The 12,485-nt window shown below is 46.4% G+C and overlaps 1 long non-coding RNA gene across 1 annotated transcript; it reads left to right on the top strand.

Moving 5' to 3' along the window:
• Window positions 1-7,892: 7,892 nt before the first annotated feature.
• Window positions 7,893-11,262, top strand: LOC119259079 (uncharacterized). The gene is made up of 3 exons (XR_005128400.2): window positions 7,893-8,175; window positions 8,617-8,752; window positions 9,424-11,262. It is a non-coding gene; the product is annotated as an uncharacterized LOC119259079 (long non-coding RNA).
• The last annotated feature ends 1,223 nt before the right edge of the window (window positions 11,263-12,485 follow it).

Raw genomic sequence — 12,485 nt, 5'->3', positions numbered from 1 at the left:
AACAGCTCCACTCCTTTAAAGATCACCAGGCACTAATCGCTTCTCCTGAAGGTAGCATTAAGTCAGAGCAAGTCAGTACCTCTAAATAGCCTCGACACTTTTGATAAGTTTAAAAAAGAAGTTTGAAAAAAAATCTTGTTAAATAGAAACTGTGAACAGTGTTTGCCTTCGTGGGAAGGAACCGTAAGGCTGGGAAACTTTTTGCTGTATACCCTTTTGTAACTCTTGGGAAGTGACTCTTCTTTTAAAATAAAATGAAAATGAAAACCTTTTTTAAGTGTTAAAACTCACTGTGGTTGTTGAATGTCTCAAACAGTGATTCAATTTTGCTGGTCCTCAGATGACACTAGTTTTTCAGAGAACTTAAGCCTCCCCCCACCACCAGTGGTGTGATCAGTCTGGCTAGATATCACCCCTCTCTGGTCAGAGATCCTGGGCTACAACCTGAGAAGTCAACAACTGGAAAAGACTAGAAGGTGTGGCTGCATAAATGCAGTTCAAACCCTACTAGAAGCCTCTTCTTCCACACCACCTCCAGGTGACTCTGGAACTCCATTCCTCAAACACTGATAAATCTAGGCTAAGATGGCCTAAGGGGGTCTGGCCACCACCCCCAGGAGAGGAAGTGGTGCTGGGTGAGCTCCATCTGGAGAGACGAGTCCCCTTATAAACCTTCAAGTCCTTGGGGTCCTTACATTGCCCAGGTGCCCAGTTCCAATCTCTCAAGGATCCAGACCCAAGGGACCCAGATTCCCTCAGACTTTAAGCCTAAAACACTAGGGTAGTGAGGGTTGGGGCTGCTCTTTGGGGTTTAAGGAGAAAAGCTTGCCACGTGGGAAGGGCTGTCATTTTGCTGTTGCTGTGTTATTTGAGGGGGAAAATGTTTTTTGCCAAAATCCAAATCCACAACCCCATGGGAATGAGTGTATTTCAATCAGTCTGCCCGTTCTGCTCTGCACTCTGTCTCTAGTGAATCCTCTCACACAGACCCCACATCTGGCCTGTACCCCTTGTATGCATAAACAAATAATTTTTTTTTTTTTTTTTTAAAAACAGTCTCTCTGCCTCAGACTTGGACTCAGTCTGTACTTTGAACACTCCATGGGCTGGCTGGGCCTCAGGATACCAGCAGGGGCCAGTTCCATTCTTAATCCCATTCTTTTCACCAAGACACTAATCGCTTGGCCTCCTGCCACTTACTGTGTTGCATTTTGCTGGGCTGGTGTGCTAGCTGAGCACCTGGCAGAATCATTTGATTTTCCGGGGTTGTTATTTTTTCTCACTTCTGGGAGACTGACCTCCAACACACACACCCACAACTCCTACCTCCCATTCCTACCCCATCCCTGCAAAGGCTACCCTTCCACCCAACCCCCACACTTGGGCACTGTTGTAGCCCAGGAGGCCCATCTGCAGGTTAATTTTCACAGGTCTTTTGGTGTCAGTGATGGTGAACTAATTATACCTTCCCGAGCCATTTGTGAAGCACTTGCACGAACGGAGTTCCATCTCATCCCACCAGCAGCCCTGTGCCTGGTACCTAACTACTTAATATCCATACATTGGGAAATTAATCCATCCTGATAAACCATCCTGTGAGGTTAGTACAGCAGGACTAGAGATCTTCCTCTGCTTTTTTTTTTTTTTTTGAAGATTTATTTATTTATGCATATAAGAACCGTGGTTAAAAAAAAAAAATTACGTAAGGAAAGTCAAGGAATGGGTGATTTTGCCGAGGTGTACTTAAAAAACTCTTTAGTGGCGGACCTCCCCAGTGGCGCAGCGGTTGAGCACTGGGTTGCGAAGCTGCCTGCAGCCTCTGCGGCGCCGGTTCTATCCCCAGCCACCGGGTGATGGTCCCACATGGCCCGCAGACCTCTCCTGCCGCCGGCTGCTCCCCTCAGCAGTGTATTTCGTCAGTCTGCCTGTTCTGTTCCCTGCTCTGGCTCTGGTGAATTCTCTCACCCTCCTGCGCTTCTGACTGTACCCAGTGCTTGTATAAATAAATAAATAAATCTTAAAAAAAAAAAAAAAAACTCTCTAGTGGCTGCCGAAACTCCAAAGGAGGAGGCCCTCTGGAGTTTCCCAAACTCCTGGCATAGGGATTACTAGGACTTGCTTTCCTTGCTTAGATGTCTTTCTATAAGTAAAGCAACTAAGAAGTTAGAAAGTTCAATACAAAATTGCTAAGAAGGACTCCATTTTTTTTTACTCTGAGAACCCCAATTTCTGGGAAAGTCAACTTTTCCTGAACAATGGACCATTTCATCCCAGAAAGACTGATAAAGGCATTTATTTTATTTATATTATTTGGAGACACAAAATGGAGGTTACTTCAGTGGTCTGACCCAGGCCACAACTCCAAATCTAAACCTCTTGTAGAAACACCTCACTGTCAAGGAAACCTAAGCTACACTAATCACAATCCTCTAACTCAGCCTGAGCTAGCTCACCTTACCCTAGGAAACAATGCCTGCCACCTTATAAGGAAATCCCCAACCTCCTTAGCAACCGAGTCTGATTTCCACTTGATCTATTCTTAAGCTCAAGAAAACCTCACATGTCTCTCCTGAAGGAGCACAGGGTAAATTTTCCCTGACCCTTCTGAAGTTTCTCTAGGGCTGGTGGGCAAACAAATTAACATCAGCGATTAGTAGGAGAGAAACAACAAATTGAAGTACATATGTCTGGAGAGTTTATATGACTAAGTTCTAGAGTAGATCAAATAGATGGGGGTTTTATTCTTGAATTAAGGAAAGGGCTAGGGGCCTGGGCCAGCAAGGAGAAGGGTAGGGGACCCACATGTGGAGGAGAGGGTGAATCATGGCAAAACATGATGCTCTAGATGCTGGACCTGCCTAAGATGGATTTCTCTGGTAGAAAGGTATTTCTGGAGAATCTTCATTCTTCTAGACAGTTAAGGAAATGGTAATCGTTTCTCTTGAAATCTGCAGGGCCTCGACTGACCTTAGTGTCAATGGCCAGGTGGCACATATTGGAAAAAGCAGGTTCTGGTCATCTTGGGGGACCCATCTGAACATTTTGGGGAGGCCTAGCCTTTACTCCAGGACAGTGTTCCCCTGCTTGTGAGACTCTATACTCCCCCATGGATTGTTTTCCCTGGAATAAAGGACATCAAACCCATCACTAAATTATGTCTTTTTTTTTTCCTTTATCATTTGATAACACCGAAAAGAGAAGGGCAAGAAATAACTCATCAGATTGTACTGAGACATCACTAACTGTCCTCTCCCCGGATATTTGGGAAGAAATCTGGGGACAGAGGGAACTTATATGCAGCGGTGCCATTAGCTTGATAGGCCTGGGAAGAGGCACTTGTCTCTTTATCTAATCAGGCTTGGTTGTTACTTTACAGGACTATGACCAATCATGTTAAGGAAAATTAACCAAAATATGCATGTTTGGCAGACAATGGACTGAATGGCCTTTTATAATCTCCCAAAGCATTGTCTGTCAAGCTCGCCTATGCTTTGTTTACTGTTCCATGGGACTGAAATTTTTGGTTGACTTACTATTGACTGGGACGGAGATGCAATAGAGTATATGTTCACTTGCAGATGAATTTTTGATAAGTTCATTTGTTGATAAAAAGTTGGTAAGTTGAGAATGATTTGTATCAGGTTGGGTTGCAAATGAACCCCATTCAATAGAAAAGAAAACATTATAGGTTATGGTTTTATTGCTCTGTAGGCCCTTAACCAGCTTTGTATCTAACTTTATCTTCTTATTCTACCATTATTTTCCCCACTGAGTACACATTTAGTATACATCATGATTCTTTAGAAAAATAATGCTGTGGGCTGAGTGTTTTTCTAAAACAAGCTACCACCTTCAAGAAAGGGAGAACAAAATGCATCTGAAGCATCCAACAATTCTGTCCCCACTGTTACCTACTCAGAGCTCGGGGTTGGCTCTCCACACCATTGCCAAAAAAGTGGCAGGAGCCCACTCCATTGGTATTAAGCTGCAAGGAGCCACAGCAGTAACTTCCTCATCCTATTGTCCTATCAGGGAGGGTCATCTGTTGTAAGGGAAGGTTAGCCAAGGGGAGGGGTGGAGGGGGAATGGCCAAGAATGACTCATGGGAAGGGCTGGAAGACTGGGGGACAGAGGAAGCCTTACTGAGAGGAGCCTCTGAAGGTCTAAACTGAGTTTCATCTCTTTATCCAGTGATAGACTGAGTTAGTAAAATTTGTGGCTTGTGCTGGCTGAAGAAATGCTTACCCACTAGCACATGCCCCCCGCAAGTCCCCTAGTGCAGGGACTTGGCCTGTGTTCACCGCTCTGTCTCTAGGAAAGTCAGAAAAAAGATGTTAAGGGAAGTTGTATCTATACTGCAGACCAGGTTTGATGAGGACTGGTGACAAAGGCCCATGAAGGAACTTTCTGGAATAATGGAAATGTTCTGTATCAAGATGAAGGTGGTGGGCCCGATGTAGGTAAACATTTGTCAAAACCCACCAACTATGTCCTTAAAATGGTGCATTTTATTGTGTATAAATTACTAGTCAGGACTGCCTGTATTTTTAATATAGTCTATGATTCATTCTAAGCCATGTCTGGTTGAGAGGTCAGATCTCACTCTCCTGTCATTTTCAGAGTTTCTATTTGAAAAGCAATTACTTATAAACACAAATACTTTGGGACACCCAGTAGAGGCAGAAGCTTTTCCTTAATCAGCTTTAAGAATAAAACAGATTCATAATTTGGAATTGTCTGACTAATTTCCCTTCATCTCAGCTGGCAAAGAACAAAGAAAGAATTTTGAAAAATTAGAATTAGGATTGCTAACGATTTTCTAGTAATCCACCTATTCAGTTTACAGATGAGGAAACTGAGGCCCAGCCGAAGAGAGAATAAATGGAAAATGCGTTCTGCAGAGATTATCTTTTTCAGTCAGGGGTTAGATCTTTCCAGTATTCTACCTCATTTCCTCTTGAAAGGCTACCGGGTGATTTCTTTGCAAATAACACTCTGAGAAACACTGATGTCACAGACACTTCTAGTAATGAAGATTAAAAAGCCATGTACCTTTTAAAAAAGGTCTAGTGTCTAATTACTCCAATATATCCAGGACGCAGTTGTAGTTTCAATTATGGTTTCCTTAAATAACATGGATAATAAGCTCCTTTTGCGATAACAAAATCTTTGGCATTAAAAATCTATCTATTTTCTCCAGACCAGGGACATCAATTTTTTTTTTTAAGATAAAAAATTTATACTTGCTACAGATGGGGCAACAACAGCCTGCTTGCACAAGCTGGTCCAGATGTTTCTATTTGTCTTCAGATCCTTACCAAGGGTTGAGCAATAATCAAACATGGCAGGGCCTCCCCAGTCACGCAGTGGATTTATCACAGCACTGTGAAGCTGTCCACAGCCTCTGCAGCATGGGTTTGATTCCCGGCCGGCCAGGGAGAGACCCACATGGCACAACAGACCTCTCCTTGTCATGCCCACTGCTCCCCTCAACAGTGCTTTCAGTCCATCTGCCTGTTCTGCTCCCCACGCTGTCTCTGGTGAATCCTTTCACCCTCCTGCACCTCTGGCCTGCACCCCAGCTCTTGTATAAATAAAAAATAAATCTTTAAAAAAAATAATCAAACATGGCAGCACATCTGCTTTGGCCCGATAAAGAATTTTAGTGCATGCAAAGATATACAAAGAACTCACATGACTCAACAAAAACAAAATAAATAATCCAGCCAAGAAATGGGCAGGAGAACTTAAAAGACATTTCTCCAAAGAGGAAATGCAAATGGCCAACAGGTATATGAAAAAATGTTCAACATCCCTTATCATCAGGGAAATGCAAATCAAAACCACACTGAGATACCACCTTACACCAGTAAGAATGGCACATATCAAAAATACAAGCAACAACAAATGTTGGCAAGGATGTGGTGAAAAAGGAACTCTCCTACATTGCTAGTGGGAGTGCAAACTGGTCCAACCACTATGGAAAGTTCTCTGGAGCTTCCTCAGTTTACTAAAAATGGAGCTACCATACAACCCGGCAATTCCACTCCTAGGATCTACCCAAAGGACACAAAAAACATTGATTCAAAAGAACACCTGTACCCCTATGTTTATTGCAGCACTATTTACAATAGGTAAAACCTGGAAACAACCCAAATGCCCAAAAATAGATGACTGGATCAAGAAGATGTGGTACATATACACAAAGGAATATTATTCAGCAATCAAAAAAGATAAACCCATGCCATTTGCAGCAACATGGATGGAACTAGAAGGCATTATGCTCAGTGAAATAAGCCAGAAGGAAAAAGAAAAACACCAGATGGTTTCACTTATAGCAGGAATATAGGGGAACCAAATAAAACATCAGTGTAAAAAAATAATAACAGTACAAAACACAACAAAGCAAAAATGGACAATTATAAATCAGAGACATCCTGCAGGGGAGGAGGAGGGAGAAGGATCAGAGGAGGGAGGGAGGAGCACAGGGGACTGAGGTGATGGTGCACAGGTGCATTGGGGAAGGAAACTTTATGGGGACTACACCTGAGGGGGTGGGGAGAAGCAAATATTGTTTAAAAAAAATAAATTAAAAAAAAAACTATGGGCTTTCAAATCTGACACAGATTTGGTTTCCAGCTCTGTGCCCACTATGCATTTGAACTTGTATTTAAAAATAAGGAAAAAAATTTTTAAAAAATGATGTAAAAAAATTAAAATACAATACAAAAAAAAAAGGTCTGCAAAAGATATTCATAGAAAAATTTTAAGACAAAAACTCAAACACCATAAATGTTATATACATAAATGTATGGTATTTCTATGCAATAAAATATTTTGTACTCCTAAGAAGTTTAAATATAGGACCTCCCTGGTGGTGCAAGGGGTTAAGCACAGCACTATGAAGCAATCCGCAGCCTCTGCAGCAGAGTTCAATCCCTGTCTGAACAGCCACTCAAGATGCCAGCTAAGTGAAGACATGAGGAAAGGGGAAGGGAGTCAATAAGCTTTGTCTCCTCTGTTGGTCAAATTCTTCTAGCAAATTTCCACGAAAGGGCTATTGTCCCAGGGGACCATTAAATAAAGGACTGATGGTGCTGAGGGGTCACCTCAATCCCAGACATGTTCAAAGGGTTGTCCCCAAATGACAGCAAAAAATTCCCACCCAAAAATCCACCAAAGACCCCAATCCTTCTAGATCTATCTCATTTAAGAAGTAAGCTCTCTTCCCAGGGAAGCTCTCTTCCCAAGTCTTCCTTCCACTTAATCTCTCAGGGGTAAATCATGATCGAAGCCCATCTTGAGGCATTTTTTTAAAAAGATTTATTTATTTATGCATAAAGAGCTGGGGTACAGGCCAGAGATGCCAGGGGTGAGAGGATTCACCAGAGACAGAGCGGGGAACAGAACAGGCAGACTGACTGAAACACACCACTGAGGGGAGCAGCAGGCGAGACAGGAGAGGTCTGCTGCGCCATGTGGGTTGCTCCCTGGCCGGCTGGGGATCGAACTTGTGCTGCAGAGGCTGCGGATTGCTTCATAGTGCGCTCTTAACCCCTTGCGCCATCAGGGAGGCCCTTGAGGCATATTTTTAAACTAATGTCCCATATCTCCATTCTGTCTCCTACTTCCAAGATCCGCCTTTAACTGTGTTTTAAACAGACCAGGCTAAGGACAACTGAGACAAAAGCTGCGTAGGCCTGAGCGACCTCCAGGCCTACGGGAGAGTTGAGGGAGAGCACAGGTCTGGAGGGGGTGGCTCCAGGGGCGGGGGGCGGGGTGCACAAGGCTCCCCGGGAGGGTGGGGGTGGTGGCCGTTGGAGAGGGTGCGGATGGGAGGGCGTTAGTTCAGTTGGCTGACCGTTAGTCTGTCTCGAGATGGTGAGCCCAGCCCTCCTCCCCGCTCCACCAGGCGCACACAGCTGAGAACCGCGCCACGCTAGGGTGGAGCCGCGCCCGGGTCCCTGAGCCTGACCAAGCCCGGCCCCGAAGGAGCCTCCACACAGGCTTCCAGGCCGCGGTGAGGAGCCTTGGCCTCCAGTCAGGGCGCACAAGCTCCTAAAACGGACTTGAGGCCTCTGGCGCGAGAGTGAAGCACCTTCAGGCGCCCAGGCGGAGTAGGCGCCTGTGGAGTGAGAGCCGTTTGTCCCTGAGACAGTGCCCAGGTCTCAGCGAGTGAGTTTCTGGTTAATAACGTCACTGTTGAGGGCAAAAGAGGTTGGTGCTCTCAGACATCCCACATTATGGTTGGGGCCCGCCTTTTCTTTTGGAAACAGGCACTTCCCCCTCAGGTCCTCCCACAGAGAATGCGCGAGGCTGAAAGTGCTGGCAGTGGCCAACAGCTGCGAGGCCATCCCATGGGGCCCTCGTTCAACATAAACCGCTTCCCTGTTGCTCCAGCTGACGTGCCCGGGCCAGAAGTAAAGTTTCCAGGCGCTTTTCTGTTCCTCCCCTGTAAGCTCACAGTTGCCTCAGGTCTCCTGCTTCTTCGGAAACATTAGTTTTCCTCAGTGGTCCACTCACTCTACTTCAGACAAGAGTTGAGCTGTTACCTGACCTCTTAAATCTCATGTGTCTGTTAAATCTCCTTATGTGTCTGTTTTTATCTCCTGACAGGCCTGTGCATTTCTATCTTGGTGACTGCTCCAAGAAGCCAAGGTGCGGTCTTGGGACTAGAGTATCATAAAGCCTGCAGGGACCTGGCACCCACCATGGAGCCTTTACCCTAGTGTCTTCCTTCTGGCACACGAAGGTACGGGAAACTTGTCCATCTGTCACTGCTGCTCTAGTCCCCACTGCCATGGGCTTCGAACTCCATTCCTGGGGGTGTATGTCCACCTCCTGTTCTTTCTGACTCCTCCCTCAACTCCTTTGTCCAATCCTGGGCCCCCCCACCATCACCAGCTCCATTTCTCTGGTGCAGTACTTGTACCTCCCCAAATCTTTCCTCTTGGCCAGATGGCTATAAGCCAAGGTGTGCTCAAGGGGCAGGGAATTCCCGAGGGCGGGGGTGAACTTGGCCTGCCCTTTTTCCTGTCTCCTACCTTCCTCTGTCCAGTGTTGTTTCCCTCTGATGGTCTTAGCTCTTCCCTCTTCCTGAAGTGATCAGATCTTCATTCTCTCAGTTCACCTTCTCTGTTCTCTGCACCCTCCTGCTCCCCTCAACCTGCCAGTTCCCCCATCCACGAGCAAGTGCTTTTTGTATGCCATGCCTGCCATGTGCTGGTTCTCATCCTTGACTCCTTTAAAAGTTTCTTTGCAGCCCTGTGGAGGTTAAATATATTTCCCCTTTTGTATGAGCTGTGCAAGGTCACAGAGCAACTAGAGTTGGAGCTCTCATCAGGAGCTTCACCCGCATCTCAGCTCTGTGTGCTAAAACCTTTTTTCCTTGATGTGGTCTCACTTTAATTTCTCCTTTCATAGGATTATATACTCAGGAGCTGACATCATGGCCAGAACCTGACCCCCTGTGGACCGCCTGTCTGTGCCCTGTACCCAAGGCTTCCAGGAACAAAATTGAAGTGACTGCTCTGTCACCTGAGGGAGACTGCTTAAGAGCAGGGCCACGGGGCACCTCAGTAGAAGGTGCTAACAGACACTCATAGAACTTGGACATGAGTTAAGTGATGTGGGGGCGTCTCAAGGAAGCAGGGGTTTGCTCTGGATTGGATGCTGTCAGGAAGCAGGATCAATTCTGTGATCAAGTGTTTCCACTTTTACGTACGTGAGGCGAAGGTAGCAGAGCTAAAGCCGTGGTTGGCAGAGACAGGACACTCGTGTTAACTGGGGCTGAGATCTGGTTGGGTGCTTCCTATGGTTGGTGCAGTGGCCTGGTTTTTGTCGGTGCTCACACGATTACACGATGGTCTTGTTCTGTCAGACCGCGTCTGTTGTTGGTGATCTGTGAGACTACCCTGCGCAGCAGGAGAGCATTGCAGCCTAGCTGTGGGCGCCTGGCAGTCCAGAGCCTGCTACCAGGAACTACTTTCTCTTTCTCACTATAAAGGCAAAGCTTTGCCCATTCTGTTTCCCAGTCATGTATCTTCATGGTGGGATAAAGATCTTGAGGAAGAGAAGAAAAGGGGATGGAGAATAAGAGAAGGAGGGATTTGCTTGGGGAAGGGGTCCTAGAGTGTCTCAGCATAAAGGATGCACGTCTCTGTCACCCGAATAGGGCCAGGAAGACAGATCAAATGGGATTCCAAAGCTGTGTTGGGCAGGGGGCGGGGGGAGGGGAAGTTAGGATAACTGGTATGTGGATATCTTCTGAATTATTGGAGGACAATTTGAGTACAGGGGTGGGGAAGCCAATACAATGTGGCCCTTTGCAGTACTGACAGTCCTCCCTTCAAAATGCAGCCCGCTCCTAAGAAACATGAGTGGGGCAATTGTGCACCCCAATTTTCTGGCACCTCCCTGATGGGAAAGACCTTGGACACATAGGTTTGCTATATATTGTTTCATACAATTATTTTACTGAAGGGACTATGTTGCTTTTCTGGTCCAATGAGAAGCAAACAGCAAATTGGGATTAGAAGCAAAAGAGACCTACTGAGTGAACCCCTGTGAAGAATCAAGGGTTCAAGAAAGTAGGCATAGGCAGAGAGCCCCCTGGGACACAGCCCGCCCCTCTATAGAGAGGGAAGGAAGGACTGGGTAGGAAGAACCTCAGACCGCAGCACCGTTCTGAGAAAATCTTGGCCAAGCCATTGGGGAGTCCTCAAGCTCAGCTCCTCCATAAAGGAGCCACCTCTTTGGGCAGGAATGCCTTGGCCCCTGCTGTGCTCTTGCACAGAGGCAGCCAGGGGATAGCCGGGCAGCTGAGGCTGTCAGTCAACTCTGCTCCTGGGCAGGTTCTGTTAGAGTGATCTGAGTCTCATCCTGCACAGTGGTCATACGCTGCTTCTGGCGCCAGTGGCATGTTTTTAGACGCATTGAGCCAGTTCAAGTCATCCCTGAAGCAGAGGCCATGATGGGATTAGACATGCAAGAGAGTTAAGCGAAATGCCTGTGAAGCATAAAAGGGGAAAGAGAGCAGGAAAAAGCTCTACACAAATGTGATGTATGCTATATACTGCTGGCAAATAAACTCATGGGAGAGTTTAAAGAAAAATGTCTTTAAGTCATTTGAAATGTTTGTTTGGGAACTATGGTTTCTTTGCATCAAGTGAGACAATCTGCAACATCATGAAGTCTGCCTCGACTGTTATTTGCACAACTCCTTTCTGCAAGGGGCTCTGCGCTCCACTGTAGCTCCATTCTCCACGGGGTTGGGTTTTGTCTTTTTTTTTTGCTTCTGCCCCCAACTGGGAAACACTTAGCAATGTCAGCAGACATTGACTATCACAGCTAAGCCGGATATTCCTGGCATCTTGTAGTTCAGGAATGCTGCTAAACGGACTACAGACATATAGAACCCCTAAAACAGGAGGACCCAACCCCAAATGTCCACAGCGCCTCGGCGAGCAACTGGCTGCCCATCCTCCCTGTCCTCTTGCTGGGAAACCAGCGGGTTGGGTGACTTAGAGGGGCTTAGAGAAAGCCCCAGGGACTGGGCCTCCTGGATGGAGAAGCTCATCCCTGAACCAGTCCCAGAGCAGCACAGGCACAGGTAACCCTCTAATAGCAGGTGCTTCAGAGAAAGCCAGCCTTCCCCGGGAGGGCAGCAGAGTCTTCTGTCCTAAATAGTCAGTTTTTGTTTTAATAAATGCCCCAAGCCCCCCATAGATTTCCAGAGATGTAATTGAAACACACGAAACTCCTTTATATATGTTACAGAAATGCTCGTGTCAGAAAGGAAAATGCTTTGAAACTTGATCCTAAGCGCTGTGCTTTATATGCAGAATTATCTGAGAGCTGTACCCACGCCTGCCCGACATTCTGTCAGTTGGATTTAGAATATAATTTGAAACTTCCCCGGCCCATCTTGCTTAAAAATCTGAGGGTTTTTTTTTTTTTTGGGGGGGGTCACTAGGAATATTTCTTATAAATAATCACTGGCTGAAAAACATTCTTTCCTCCTCCCTGCTGGCCTCTATCTCCAGCCAAATGTCCCAGCCAAAATGACCGGTAGCACCACGTAAATTCCAGTGCGCAGGGGAGCTTAGGAGGAGCCCTGCATTGAGAAACTGGAAGCCTAGATTGCCCTCTGTTCCCTTAGTCTTTACTAAGGCAATGTGCTGGCACTCAGCATCAGAGATGCGGGGGACTTTTGCTGTTTCACTGTCATCTTTACATCTGTGCCTTGCAGTGACAGTCAAATGCACTTGTGCCCCCGCTCAGACTCCACCCACCTCCGCCTGCTATATGCCCAGGGAGTCTGACCAACTTGCCCCAGGGAAGGACTGTGAAGTGAGGAGGGTGGGCAGAGACAGGGGTTAGCTTATTTCTCCCAGTGCCCTCTGTCCCCTGGCTGCATTGTGGCAGCGTGCCTCCACCCCGAAGCTCCTTGTGTGTGTACCTGCTCTGAGGCTGCCACGGGCTCT

Source organism: Talpa occidentalis, unplaced genomic scaffold, assembly GCF_014898055.3.
Source record: "Talpa occidentalis isolate TD23 unplaced genomic scaffold, MPIMG_talOcc4v2.1 talOcc4.10, whole genome shotgun sequence".
NCBI classification, from domain to species: Eukaryota; Metazoa; Chordata; class Mammalia; order Eulipotyphla; family Talpidae; genus Talpa; species Talpa occidentalis.
The sequence above is the reverse complement of the archived record's forward strand: the minus strand, read 5'-3'. Positions and strand labels throughout refer to the sequence as shown.